At 34.2% G+C, this 13,724-nt stretch overlaps 1 long non-coding RNA gene across 1 annotated transcript; it reads right to left on the reverse strand.

Annotated features, from left to right (window-relative positions):
* Positions 1-10,560: 10,560 nt before the first annotated feature.
* On the reverse strand, positions 10,561-12,147 carry LOC127150587 (uncharacterized). Its single transcript, XR_007823004.1, has 2 exons — positions 11,710-12,147; positions 10,561-11,466 (listed from the first exon to the last, which is right to left on the reverse strand). It is a non-coding gene; the product is annotated as an uncharacterized LOC127150587 (long non-coding RNA).
* Between the last annotated feature and the right edge of the window lie 1,577 nt (positions 12,148-13,724).

Here is a 13,724-nt window from a genome sequence, read left to right on the forward strand (position 1 = left end):
GTCATTCTACTAAAGTCCCGTAGTTGCACTCCCCTCACTATAGATATATTTGTATCCACTTGATATAACCATGATCAGTAAGTTAATCCTTCATAGGTTGTTCGTAACCTCGGCTAGGTCAACATACCGTTTTACCTCCGAGACTACATTTTGTTTCTTAAGTCCCACTGATCCACTATTAAACATTTGGTTCAAGGTCTAACCTATAAACCGAGTCACTCTTGGGGCAATGAGAGGGCAGGATCACTTGTTCAAGACTTGAATTTAGTCCTTAAGAGAATAACCTATTTACTAACCCTAAAGCGAGTAGGAGTGAATTACGTCTTGCACCCTTGAAATGGGAGGCTTATTGGGCCAACGCTGTTGAGCTGCCATCACCTATGCAAATCTAAGGATAATACCATTTGAACAGAAGTTCATAGTTGGCTTAGGATTAAGATTAAGTTACCTAGGTCACCATAATCGAAATAGTCAATCTATATAGTCAACAGTGTTATAACTTAAAAGTAACTATTTTATGGTTTCAGTCTTATGCAATCTCTTTACATAGGATGCCCCTACTCCTATGTCTCTACATGAATGATTTAGGATCACATCGTTTCTACTAACTATAAAGCGGACCACATCCATAGTATTCCCAAAATAAGGCGCCCAACCTTATTTATACACTATAGACCGTTTGGGCTAAACTCGAACTTGATCCATATTTATGTCCCTGCATTCAAGTCTACACTAGATAGCCTTAGGACCGTAATTATTTGATTTAAGATTACAGTATTCTATTTTCACTAACAAGTCTTCAATTGACATTTTATTAAATATAATGTAATTTTAAACTATAAACTATGAGTTTTAGGACATAAATTTGAACAAACTCCCATATGGACTAAAACTCCTAGTATGAGAAAACAATGTTGAAATTAATCGTGAGAGAATTACTCATACGAGTATAACAAATATATGAGTACAACAAACTAGCATATACCCGAACACTCTCCCACTAGTCCTTGTGCGCAAAATTCGTAGACCTAAACTATTTAGGTGACCTTCAAAAAATTGAGCCGTGAAGGACTTTGTAAACTAAACAGCCACGATTTGCTCAACAAGTATCGAGGCTACTAGAACGTTACTACGATGTACGATTACCCAGATAAAATAGTACACTTTAACTCTACGCTTCTTCATACTACTACCCATCCATTTAGATTGAATAATGATTTTGATGTAGACTTTCTCGCATCTTTAGAAATCAAAATTCGTGTATCCAATAAGGATCAGATCCTTAGTTGTATACACGAGCACTTTGTCTTCTAAATTTCTATACTATTTTAGAATATACTTAACGATAATCCAACTCTTTTAAACTTCTGCATTTTATATCTAAACAACATTTTGTCTTTATAAGATGTTTGAGACTGGCTAGTATTATGTTCTTGTAGTTCCAAATAATTTGTAGCTTCAAAACACATTGTGCATTTCCTAATCTCTTATTTGAAAGTGTATAGCTAGTCATTTCTAGACATCTGATAGATAATCTACATCATTCATTGCTTTTTCATAAAGCCAATGGATCCTCTTAAACTATCATCGACTATGACGATTTGGTTTCGATAAAACCAAATAATGGTCAAGCTGATGAACAACCCTCTCACTATTTCGTGACACTCTCAACTTTTGAGAAGGATGTGACTAACGAGATTCCCTAGTTTTATCAACTACTTTAATGGATGAACTAGGTTTATCTATAACATCTTTGGAAATCCTAATACAAATTTACTACTTGCTTTGATGATTTATGGTGAAATTTTCCTCTAAGAATCTTGTATTTGTCTATAAAAATTCCTTATTCATTGAAGATCAAAGAGTAAAACTCATCATAAAGAAAACCATGTCCAACAAGGTTTAGTTTCTTCTTTATGATACACCATTGTGTTTAAACGTACTAGATGCAGAGAGTTGTGATTGAATTTTGTGCTCTATCGAATAGTCTTGGAATCATAAGTCCACATACTCTCCACCTCGATTTGATTGAATTGTCTTTTTACTGTTTTACCTAATTGAATCTTAACTTTCGTCTTAAATTCTTTAAACTTTTAAGAGAATCGAACTAGTGATGCAATATGTAAATACGACCAAACCTTGAATAATCATCAACAAAATTGATGAAATATTCATGCCCACTTTGAACTTTGACATTTAGTGGTCTAAAGAGGTCCAAATGTACGAGCTCTGATCGTATTTTGGTTTTGAGACCTTTTCCGGTAAAAGATCTTTTGGTCATTATTCTTTTTAAGATATGACTGACATGAAGGTAAAGACTTATCTTCTAACTAACTTAGAAGTCTACTCTTAACCAATCTCCCAATCGCATTAAGATTTATATGATTGAATCTTAAATGCCATAAAGGCGTTAGAAGAAACATTTTTGTCTTTTATGCTAAACATTTCAGTATTAAAGACAAATTATGCTTCATTTGGTCTTAACTTATATATAAGTTGTTTCTAAGTATATTACAACAAAGTTGAATACTTTTTGTAGAAAAATGAACACTTCATTGATTTGAAACTATATTCTATACATTTGTTCTCAAATACATGAAATAGATATTAAATTCCTCAACTTTTGAGAGGCATACAGAATCTTTTTAAGTATGAAATATCTATCTAGACAACTTCAGATCTCCCACTTCTTTAGCGAAGAAAACTTTGTTTTTTTTGGTTCTAATCTTTGAAGATGATTCTGCCTTCTACAAGATTTTCAAGAACTAGTTTCTTGAAATAAGAAGTAAATATGATTAGTAGTTTCTTAAATCTAGTATTCAAATTTAAGTATCATATTCTACTAAGCACGTTTCAACAGCAATTAAATCATATTTACCTTGTGTTTCCGTCTCAACTTTCTTCTCAGCAAGGTACTTCAATGCAATTTCTCAACCAGTGCTCATCCTCATTGCAATGGTAACATTTACCTTTAGCTTCTTTCTTTCCCTTTCTATTCTTAGGTGTCTTCCCCTTTCTCTTCTTCTTGCGTGAAGGTCCATCTCCAGTCTTAGAGGACGATCCTCCCACTAACGTTTTCACTATGGTAGCAACATTTGCTTCCACTTCCTTCTACTTACCCATGGTAAGGTTCTGGAATCGCTGGAGCTCATTTAGAAGAGTGGTTAAGGTGAATTCTATTTTGCTCAGAGACGCGTTCGTCTAAAACAATATAAAACTCTTCGGAAGAGATTTTAAAATAAAGCTCACCTGACTTGCCTCATTGATGGGACCGCCATGTACTTCAGCAATATTAAAGTGCATCATCATGTCCAGGGCATGTTCTCTAAGAGAGGTTATTTCCATCATTTGCTTAGTGTAAATGAACTTAATTGCTTTGTGTCTGAGGGACCATGAAGGCTGACCAAACATCCCCCTCAATGAATCCATAATCTCTATAGCTGTGGCTAAGGATTCATGTTTCTTTGCCAAAACATCAGACATGCTGGCAAGAATATAGACACGGGCCTTTTCATTGGCCATAACCTATCGATCATATGCTTCCCGAACATTTCGGTTAGTATTTGAGGTAGGGGCTTGAGAACGTTCCTTAGTTAAGAAAAACCTTAAATTATCTACGACTAGTATTATATTTAGGTTTGGTTTCCAAGTGACATAATTATCGCTGTTAAGTTTCTCAAAAGATAAGAGTTGTACTATTAAGTTGTTCATGCTAGAAAAAAAACATACTTTATTTAGTAAAAAAATCTATAATCTATTAAGAACCAATATTTAATTTAGCAAATATTAATAACGTACCCAATATTATTATGTTTTGCAATGATATTTCAAAGGTTCAGAATAACCTCTACCAATGGGTAGTCGATTAACTCCTCCTTTGAACCAAGACAGTCTTGACCAAATGCTAACTTCTGAATATCTCATATTCTCTTAGCACTTAATTACCGCTAATTCGGTCGAGAATATACTAACAACTTAGTAATTCTCGTAAGTGTAATCCTCCATTTTCAGATCTCAGAGATAAGAATCATTATGCTCCCAAAAGTGGAAAGACAATATGAAAACTGATCTAGGAGACCCTATAGATGTATGGAGTTCGCGGTGTTCCGAATCCTATATTATAGCCCTCCGAAGGGAACGTCGCTCCAGGGTACACAAGCAGGCGAATTATAGGAATTTCACGATGCGACCTAATGGAAGAGATCGTGGGATGTGTTGTCACATGTCCCTCACCCACTTACTACGAACTACTTCCCCTATTCCCCTTGAAATTGATCCATGCAAACACTCTTCGAAGGGAGCCCGCTCCTATGCACAACCCAAAGCCCTACATATACCTCACGGTGTGATCTCTTAGAGACGCTTGAGCTAAAAGTACGCTATTTTTATCTAGCTGAAGGGTTCTAAGATAGTTTTAAAAGGGTACTAAAAAAAGATAGGATCATATTTAGGCTAACTTAAATATATCCTAAGTTTAGGTGAAACATCCAGTATAACTAATATACCAGATAAACGAATTTTATTGCCTCGCACATCTCTCACGCATGCTCATAAAACTAGGTTAACTTGGCTCAAGAACTTATTACAATCTTCAGGTAGTAAGTGTTCCATAAACTGTCAACTTAAAAACCTCCAATCTTAGTAATCTTATCTAACTTGTTGATAAGATCAAATCAGGTGAGCCTCTTGTAACAAGTTTTATAAGATATCGACCTAATTCTATGAAATATGGAAGATATGTTTTTAACCTAGGCGAGCATGCAACTTATCTTTTTTATGGATTTTAAATGTCTAATTCATTTTATAACACTTATAAAAACTTAGACTAACAATATATAACCATTATATAAACAAATTATTTAATATGGATTTTTGATTTATTTTTTAATTAAATCATATTTAATTAAATTAAATCACATTTAATTTAATTAATAATTAATTAATTGATTAATTTCAATAAATCATATTTAATCAAAATTAACTTAATTAATTCAACAATTAATTAATCAAATTAATTAATTTCCATATAAATTAATCAACATACTATACATTAACCATTATAACATACTTTCAATGGATGAACATGTTAACCTATGGTGAGATTTTAAATCTATATGGCATACATTATGCACATACAAATTAAACATTAATTAAAACATACATCAAATGTATAATTAATTGAAACATCTTAAAATGGACTGGTTTTGGCTCTTAAATTAAGCTAAAAACCAAATTATTACAATATTAATTTGGTGGAGTACATAAACCGCTCTCAAACAAATCAAATCGACTGAAAAACTACTAAAACAACTCTAAACCGGCCTAAGAAACCAACATTTTGGCTTGAACCGACCCGAGTCAACAAACCAGGTGCTCGCGGGTTGGGTGGACCGAGTTAAATCTGGGACGGTGAAGAGGCAGACGCATGGTAGCACTGGAGGCAATCGGATCGGCTCTGGGTTAGAGGCATAGTGCGTGGATTGGTAAATCGGGTCACACTCGAGTCGAGGCGAGCTGGCAGACAAGGGAAGACAGACGCGGGTTAGATTGGGTCTTTATCAGTCGAAATGGGACGCGTGCGTTTGGACGAGGGAAGCTAAATGCAGGTCAGATCACACGGAATGTGTCGGTCTTCGATCAGGCGACGCAGGTGCAAGAACTTCCAAAATCTGAACTACTCACATGGGCATATCACATATATTCGTTGGTTTCTCTCTCTCTACCTAATTCGAACAATTCGAATTATTCCAACGTATTGTTCTAAGTTAATTCTGTATCAGCTACCATGGGAACCTAATGGACCTATAGATTGTGGGCTCCAACCATCCGAGATTAACTGACTAAACCCTTTTAGACCGAGCTAATCATCATTCGTTAACTAATGGGTCATTCTACTAAAGTCCCGTAGTTACACTCCCCTCACTATAGATATATTTGTGTCCATTTGATATAACCGTTAATCCTTCATAGATTCTTCGTAACCTCGGCTAGATCAAAATGTCGTTTTACCTCTGAGACTACATCTTGTTCCTTAAGTCCAACTGATCCACTATTGAACATTTGGTTGAAGGTCCAACTTATAAACCGAGTCCCTCTTGGGCCAATGAGAGGGCAGGATCCCTTCTTAAAAACTTGGATTCAGTCCTTAAGAGAACAACCTATCTACTAACTCTAAAGCGGGTAGGAGTGAATTACGTCTTGCACCCTATGTTCCTAGCTATCCATCCGGTCTTACCAATGAAATGGGAGGCTTATTGGACGAGCGACGTTGAGTTGCCCTCACCTATATAGATCTAAGGATAATACCGTTTGAACAAAAGTTCATAGTTAGCTCAGGGTTAAGATTAAGTTACCTAAGTCATCATAATCGAAATAGTTAGTTTATATAGTCAACGGTGTTATAACTTAAAAGTGACTATGTCATGGTTCCAGTCCTATGCAAACTCTTTACATAGGATGCCCCCACTCCCATGTCTCTACATGAATGATTTAGGATCAAATCGTTTGTACTAACTATAGAACGGATCATATCCATAGTGTTCTCGAGATAAGGCGCCCAACCTTATTTATACACTATACACCGTTTGGGCTATAAACTCGAACTTGATTCATATTTATGTCTCTACATAAAGTTGAAGTCTACACTACATAGCCTCGGGACCTAGTTATTTGATTCAAGATTATAGTATTCTATTTTCACTAACAAGTCCTCAATAAACATTTTATTGAATAGAATATAATTTTAAACTATAAACTACGAGTTTTAGGACATAAATTCCAACAGAAAGTACTTTTCAAGGAAACATAAGGCTTCAACAACATCTTGCTACAATTTATCTAAATCTCATATTCGCAAAGTCTTGAAGCTAATAGCATTGAAAAAAAATACAATCTAGTGATAGTCACTCTAACATTAAGTAGAACTCCACGTAATGCAATTGGGAGTTGTTGCATTAGCACAAGGCAATCATGTGATTTAAGAGCAAAGATCGTTAGATTTTTGAAAGATACAAGACTTCTAAAATTCGATGAATAACCTTTTGGAATCTTAAGATCAGACAAAGTTTTGCAAATAGGAATCTTCTCCTCTCTTGATAGTGTATAACAAGTTGAGGGTATGTTCTACTGCCATTGGAAATTAGGGTCAATTTGGGTCGAATGTTCATTTCAACTAAATTAAGTTTAGAACTTAGCTCATCCTTACTCTTTCCTGGTATGTCAAGCAGTGTACCAATTATATTCATCAACACATTCTTCTCAATATACATAACATCAAGACAGTGTCTTACATGCAATTTTTTCTAGTATGGTAACTCAAAGAATGCAAAAATCCTCTTCTTGTAGTTGTTCAAAATTTCGTCATTCAACTTCCTACTAGACCTTTTAGCACATGGAATTTGTCTGATCTTTATGTCTATTATAGATTGCCTCACACGTGAAAGGATCTTTTCTTTATGTCTATAAGGGCGTGGCATTATCTTGGTAACTATTTTCTACATCCCATCTATGCATCTTTCTTTCATGTGTCATATAAAAGAAGTGTCCTCGCCACATATCGGACAACCCTTATACCCCTCGATGCTACATCCACACTGGTTACCATATGCAAGAAAATCATTGATAGTCCATTGTAAAATAGCTCGCAGGATGAAAAATTCTTCTTTACGTGCATCAAAACACTATTTACCTTCTTCTCAAATAAGTTTGAGATCATCAATCAAAGGTGCTAGGTATACATTTATGTTGTATTCTGGTTGCTTTAAACCCAAGGTTAACATTGTTAATATCATATACTTCTCACTCATACATAGCCACGTTCGAAGGTTGTATATTGTAGCAATCACAGGCCAACAACTATATTTGGTCTATAAATCTTCATATGGATTGATGTCATCCATGGATAACCCCAAGCGGAGATTTCTTGGTTTGGACCCATAACATTGCAAAAATGGTCTACCAACCTTTAAGATGGAGTATCATTTTGATACCTTAATACACCGTCTACTTTCCTTTCAATTGCATGTCAACACACGTTCTTTACTTGTTCAAAGTTCTTGAACATCTTAAAAACCATGGAACAATTGAAAAATATCATAGTTGTTTAGCTGCAACTCCTTTAGTCTCTTCATTTGAGTTCTTAACTATCTTCCACCTCGAAAAGTTAACATTCAGGGCACCTACTGATGTTTTCCATACCTTTTCTATATAAGCAGCAATTGTTTGGGCATGCATATATTTTCTGATAACTAAGTCCAAACGCAAAAAGGTTTTTTTTTTTTTTTTTCATACATGGATAACAAGATTTAATTATTTTCAGGCAATAACTCGCTAATTGTGACCAATAGTTTGGAGAAGCTAGCATTATTCCATCTAAATCTAACCTTCAGGTTGTATAGTCTAACTAAAGCTGACAACTTTGTAAATATTTTACAATAAAGAAATAAAGACTTCTTTGAATCATTGAACATATTGTCAAACGTATTTGGTACGTTAGAAAATTAATTGTGGACATTTTGAACCATATTTAGACATGAAATAAATTGTCGTCGTCATCATTGGCTTCTTCCTTTGTGTAATCTCGTCGATTATTTAAACTTTCTACCGTAAAAGCTTCACCATGCCAGAACTGCACCTTATAACTTTGATCGATCCCATTGGAATATAAATAATATTTGACTATTGGTGACGATTCCCACATTTCAAACATGGACACTTAATAATACTGGAATCTTTGCCATTACGAAAACCAAATTGAATGAACGCTTCCACTCCCAATTTGTACTCCCTAGACATTCTATTCTCCATCATCCATGATTGTCCATTAGACGATAACCAAATTCAAATATCTCAGATGTTAAGCCTTAGCCTAGCCTATTTGCAATAGAAACAAGGATGACTATATTGGTTATCATGAACTTCTAACCAAACTCATAAAATGCATAGGATATCTATTGAGAAGTATTCACAACTTTTTTATTTTCGTATGTGTGCCTACAAAATTGCAACTTATTTACTATATGAAGGGTGCCCATGACAAAGGTTGTAGGGAATAGTACTTAAGCAAAAATAGCCTGACCAACAAATCTATTACTACAATTGTATTCAAAGCAATTTGTTTTATTTTATTTTTCTAATAATTGTCTTAACAATTTCAAAATCATGATTCAAAAAGTCAAAAACATAGGTGTTTTTAAGGGTTTTTAATCAGCTATAATTACAGAAGGGCTTTGGTGGTGGTCCATTTCTGAGTTTATAACGTTTTGTTTATTGGAACACTGAATTGAAATGCTTTTAATTTGCCTCTCATAATTCTATTATGTTTTATTGTTTCAATTCACATTCTATTATGATTTTGTATCCCCGTTTTGGTTTCTTGTAATTTTAAGTATTATATATTAATGTTTACTTATGAATAAGACTATAGTAATTTGTTTAATTTTAAATTATTATTAGTGGTCAAAGAAATCAACGTAACTCATTTGTCATCAAAGTTTATTAGAACCCAAAGATCTTTACTTCTAAATTAAAACTATCGTATTTTGTTTAATGATAATTTACATAAAGGTAAGAAAACCCAAAAATTTTACTGTCCGTGTAACAAAAAATGATTTCCCATGAAGCCATCATTGTTTTTTTATAAATTCTAGAGTTGCGCTTTGTTGTTTAGGAATATTGTGAGACCATTTTTCACTTCACTTCTTTGTCTTCTTCTTTGCGATTTATTTTCTCCTCTTTACATCAGTATTTTCTTCGTATCATTACTTCTCCTTCTTTATATACCCACTTATTCTTGTTTGCAATTTCTTCATTACCTTTTCCATAATTTCTTCTTTATTCTTCACCTCACATATATTCTTTTTTTCTTTTTGGTACAAGATCTAAATTATATTGGTACAGGATCTAAACGATCGTGTATCAATATCTAAACAATTAGTTTTTATGCCAGATAAATAGAGATAAACCATTATCACTAATACATCATATAGATTTGTTACAATATTATTTATATTGAGTACAAGATCGTTTAGATTGGGTACATAAGTACAAGTTTTTTAGACTAGGTACAATGGTACAAGATCGTTTAGAATAGGTACAAGGGTACAAGATCGATTAGACTAGGTACAAGGGTACAAGATCGATTAGACTAGGTACAAGAGTACAAGATCGTTTAGACTAGATACAAAGGTACAAGATCATATACTAAGATCGTTTAGATTTAGTACAAGATCATTTAAACTAGGTACAAAGGTATCAGATCATTTAGACTGGGTACAAGAGTACAAGATCGTTTACATTAGGGTATAAGATCATTTACACGTGGTACAAAATCATTTTATCACTCATGTGTAACCAATTAATCGTGGGATATTTTTGTTATTTCACATTGTGGGTTTATGGTCTTTTTTCTTTTTTAAAATTGTTCTAGATGGTGAAAACATTTTTGTGCTTTGTTCTATTTTTGAAAGAACTCCTTTGTCGAATTTCATTTAAAACTACTCTTAGTGGTAAAAGAAAACATAACTCATCATTTGCCATCAAAGTGTATTAAGAACCATGAAATTTGTAGTTCAAACCTCCCTTCTCTCAATTATACTAAAAAAAACCAACAATGTTATTTATATACATGCAACGAAAGTTAATATTTTCTAGTAATAATAAAAAGACCCTTGAGGCTAAATGTCATGAGGGCCAAACATTGTAGCCAAGAAGAAGTCATCAAATTCATCAAATAAAAGGAGATGATAATGAGAACTAATTAAATTCCTATAGCCATATACCAAACATCCAACTCCAATGTCAATCTGGGTATAGCTTCGTGAATCGTCACCAATTACTATTTCGAAGTGTTAATGGTTCAATTGCCAACCCGCAATTGCTGGGTTTAAAAAGAAGGAAAAAAGAACATTCAACTCCACCCGAATTTAAGAAACTATGACATATCATTTTGAACCTATATTTCATATATGGATTGGCTCAAATTTTTCTACAGAGCTTTTCCATTTTTACACTTAAAAGTACCCATTTTTTTACTACAGCTGTAGGAATAGGAATCGAACAAAGATTATGCAATTGCCATTATTAACATTCTCGCTTATCATTTTCATGAAATGTTTTCAATTTTATATACCAACAAGAAATTGGAAACATAAATACAAAACAAGAAAATAGCTATTCCCCTAGAGTCAGAAGAGGAGCAAAACCAGGAAAAGCTTGAAACAAAACCAAACCCATTCGTACCATTAAGCTTCATTTTAGATATGATGAAACCTTATGGATAAGCATAGTCGTGGACTCACAAAGATTAAAATAAACCTTAACCGGCTAATTGTTGCCAAATTATATCATTCTCTCTATGTGTGCTTTAGATGTAGTAAATAGAGAAAGAAATTCAAGAAACACCCAGAATTGGAAAAAAAATATGGCGAAAAGCAATTTTCACGAGGGTAACCACTTACTGTATATCTCCTGCAAGCATAAATAACAATAACACAAAGACAGCTTTAAGCCTTGCAAATTGAAGTTACCATAAAATGGATGAACGTGTAACTTGTTCTAATACAGTTGAAACTTATTGACAGTCAATTGTAAATTTTAAACAAGTAGTTATGTAAGCTTTTAGAAGGAACTTACAAAGAGGATGAACAATCAAACAAAATTATGAATGAGAAAGGGTGAGGAAACCTTTAAGGCAATACCCTAAACACTTACCTTTCTAAAACTAGTAGGATGGAACGACGAAGCACTAGATGAGCACTAAGACGAATCATAGAACGTAGCACAACGAAGCAAGGGATGAAGCACTAGACGACGAAGTAGAAGATGAACAATTGTAGATGGCAGGACAGAGGACGAGGGACACTTACAGAGGGCTTGGTGGACGATCCAGTGGTGAATGAGACATGGCATGACGAAGGGGAGCACGGCGGTGCGAGATGGCATGACAAAGGGGAGCACGGCGGTGTGAGATGACAGCAGATGGAGGAGTGCACAGAGGTAAACAGATAATTTTTTGCAAGGTTTAGAGAGAGGGCACAACGATAATTTTTCAGTGAGGTTTTGACGTTTGTGTGTTCGAGAGGGTATCTTACGAAAGAAGGGAAAAAATTGGAGTGTATCTTATGAAGGATTTTTTCATTTGGGATTTTATTTACTACACTTGAATTATCTTGTTAATTAACGATGCAATAATTGTGTCAAGAAACATGCAAATCCAAAATTAGCGTATTTTCTCGCCAAATTCCATATTTTTTATTTTTAACGATACATTTTATTCCATCCATACCCTTTTTCTTGATTTCAAGTGTCATTGTACCCAAACTTTTAGTATTGCTAGTGTTTGGACTACTGGTCCAAAAACTTGACATTAAGAAAGTGAATTTAGTTCTGCCTTAATTGCTTCTTTTTGTAAAGATTAATCTTTTCTCTTTCAACATTCTTCAATCGATTTTGGTTCATTCTCATTTTTAGATAATACCAAGAGCGACATTATATGCAAAAATGTTGTCAACAATTACATTTGTTCGATCCTGTCTTTTTCTTGTCATGACATAGTTTATTGAAATATCATTGTTATCTTTAGGTATTTACCTTCTTTACTAGTCATGTCAAGGGTTTCTTCATAGGTATCTATATCCTCAACTAGGTTATTTAAATTATTTATTATTTTTCTTTTTTTAAGGATTTTTATCCGATCTGCCACACATTTTTTAGCATGTTCTAAATTCATTAATGACAGTTTCCTATGTTGGGATATAAATTTATAATGGGGCATTTTGTAAAACCTGGTCACCCTAAAAAAATCGATCAAAGAGAGTTGTGGTTAGATTTAGTCTTGGTTTTACAAAGGATAAAGTTGAAAGGAAATTGGTTGATTTTAAAAGTTGAAAGGAAGGAAAGAGAAATTTTGGCTAGTTGTTGGTGAGGTAGGCATTTTGGCATAGTGTTAGGCGTTTTTGTTGATGCTAGGTGGCCAAGCGCTGTCAACAATCTCTAAGGGCATGTCTTAGGTGGCCAAGTGCTTAGGCACCAAGGCTAACCCTTTATAAGTTTGTGTTGCAGGCATAGAAAGTTGTTAAGGACCCATGAGAGATGAGACCCTCTATGTGCCAAGGCCAGGTGTCATGGCAAGTCAAGACAAGCAAAGCATGACAAGCTATTCGACCAAGAGAAAGACAAGTCTTGTGAGGTTAGCTAGGCAACATGATGGGTGTGTCAAGAGCTTGCAACATGGTTTGTTTACGGGCATTATAAGTTGAGTTAGGTTGCTTAAAGTTATGAGTGACCTTAGGAGTTTCAGTAGTGCTCGGTGGAGTGCATTCCAAATGTCCAAGCATGTATAGAGTTAATAACATAGAATGTAGGTTGGGTGATTAATGTTACAAAATCTCCTAAATAGTTTCTAGGTTATGAGGTTGGGTTGTCGGACAAAGGAGATAGAAGGAAAGCCTTCATCTGTTGAAGCAAAGCTTCAATGGTCATTGCTATAGTGAATTGAAGCAGTATTGATTCTCTAGAGGTTAAAGAGCTCATTACTTCAAATTTAAAACTTAAAATTTGAGGTAATGTAGTTAATAGGATATAAAACATGTTTGTAGTAGGAAATTTTAAAGTAAGTTACAAGGATATAGAACATGTCTGAAGGTAAAGTTAGGAATCTTCAGGCCATGAGTCTTAAGGCTAGATGTTGAAGCTAGGTGACAAGGCTAGGCGAGTTGGGTTTGAGT

The sequence above is a fragment of the Cucumis melo genome, chromosome 8, assembly GCF_025177605.1.
Source record: "Cucumis melo cultivar AY chromosome 8, USDA_Cmelo_AY_1.0, whole genome shotgun sequence".
Lineage (NCBI taxonomy): Eukaryota > Viridiplantae > Streptophyta > Magnoliopsida > Cucurbitales > Cucurbitaceae > Cucumis > Cucumis melo.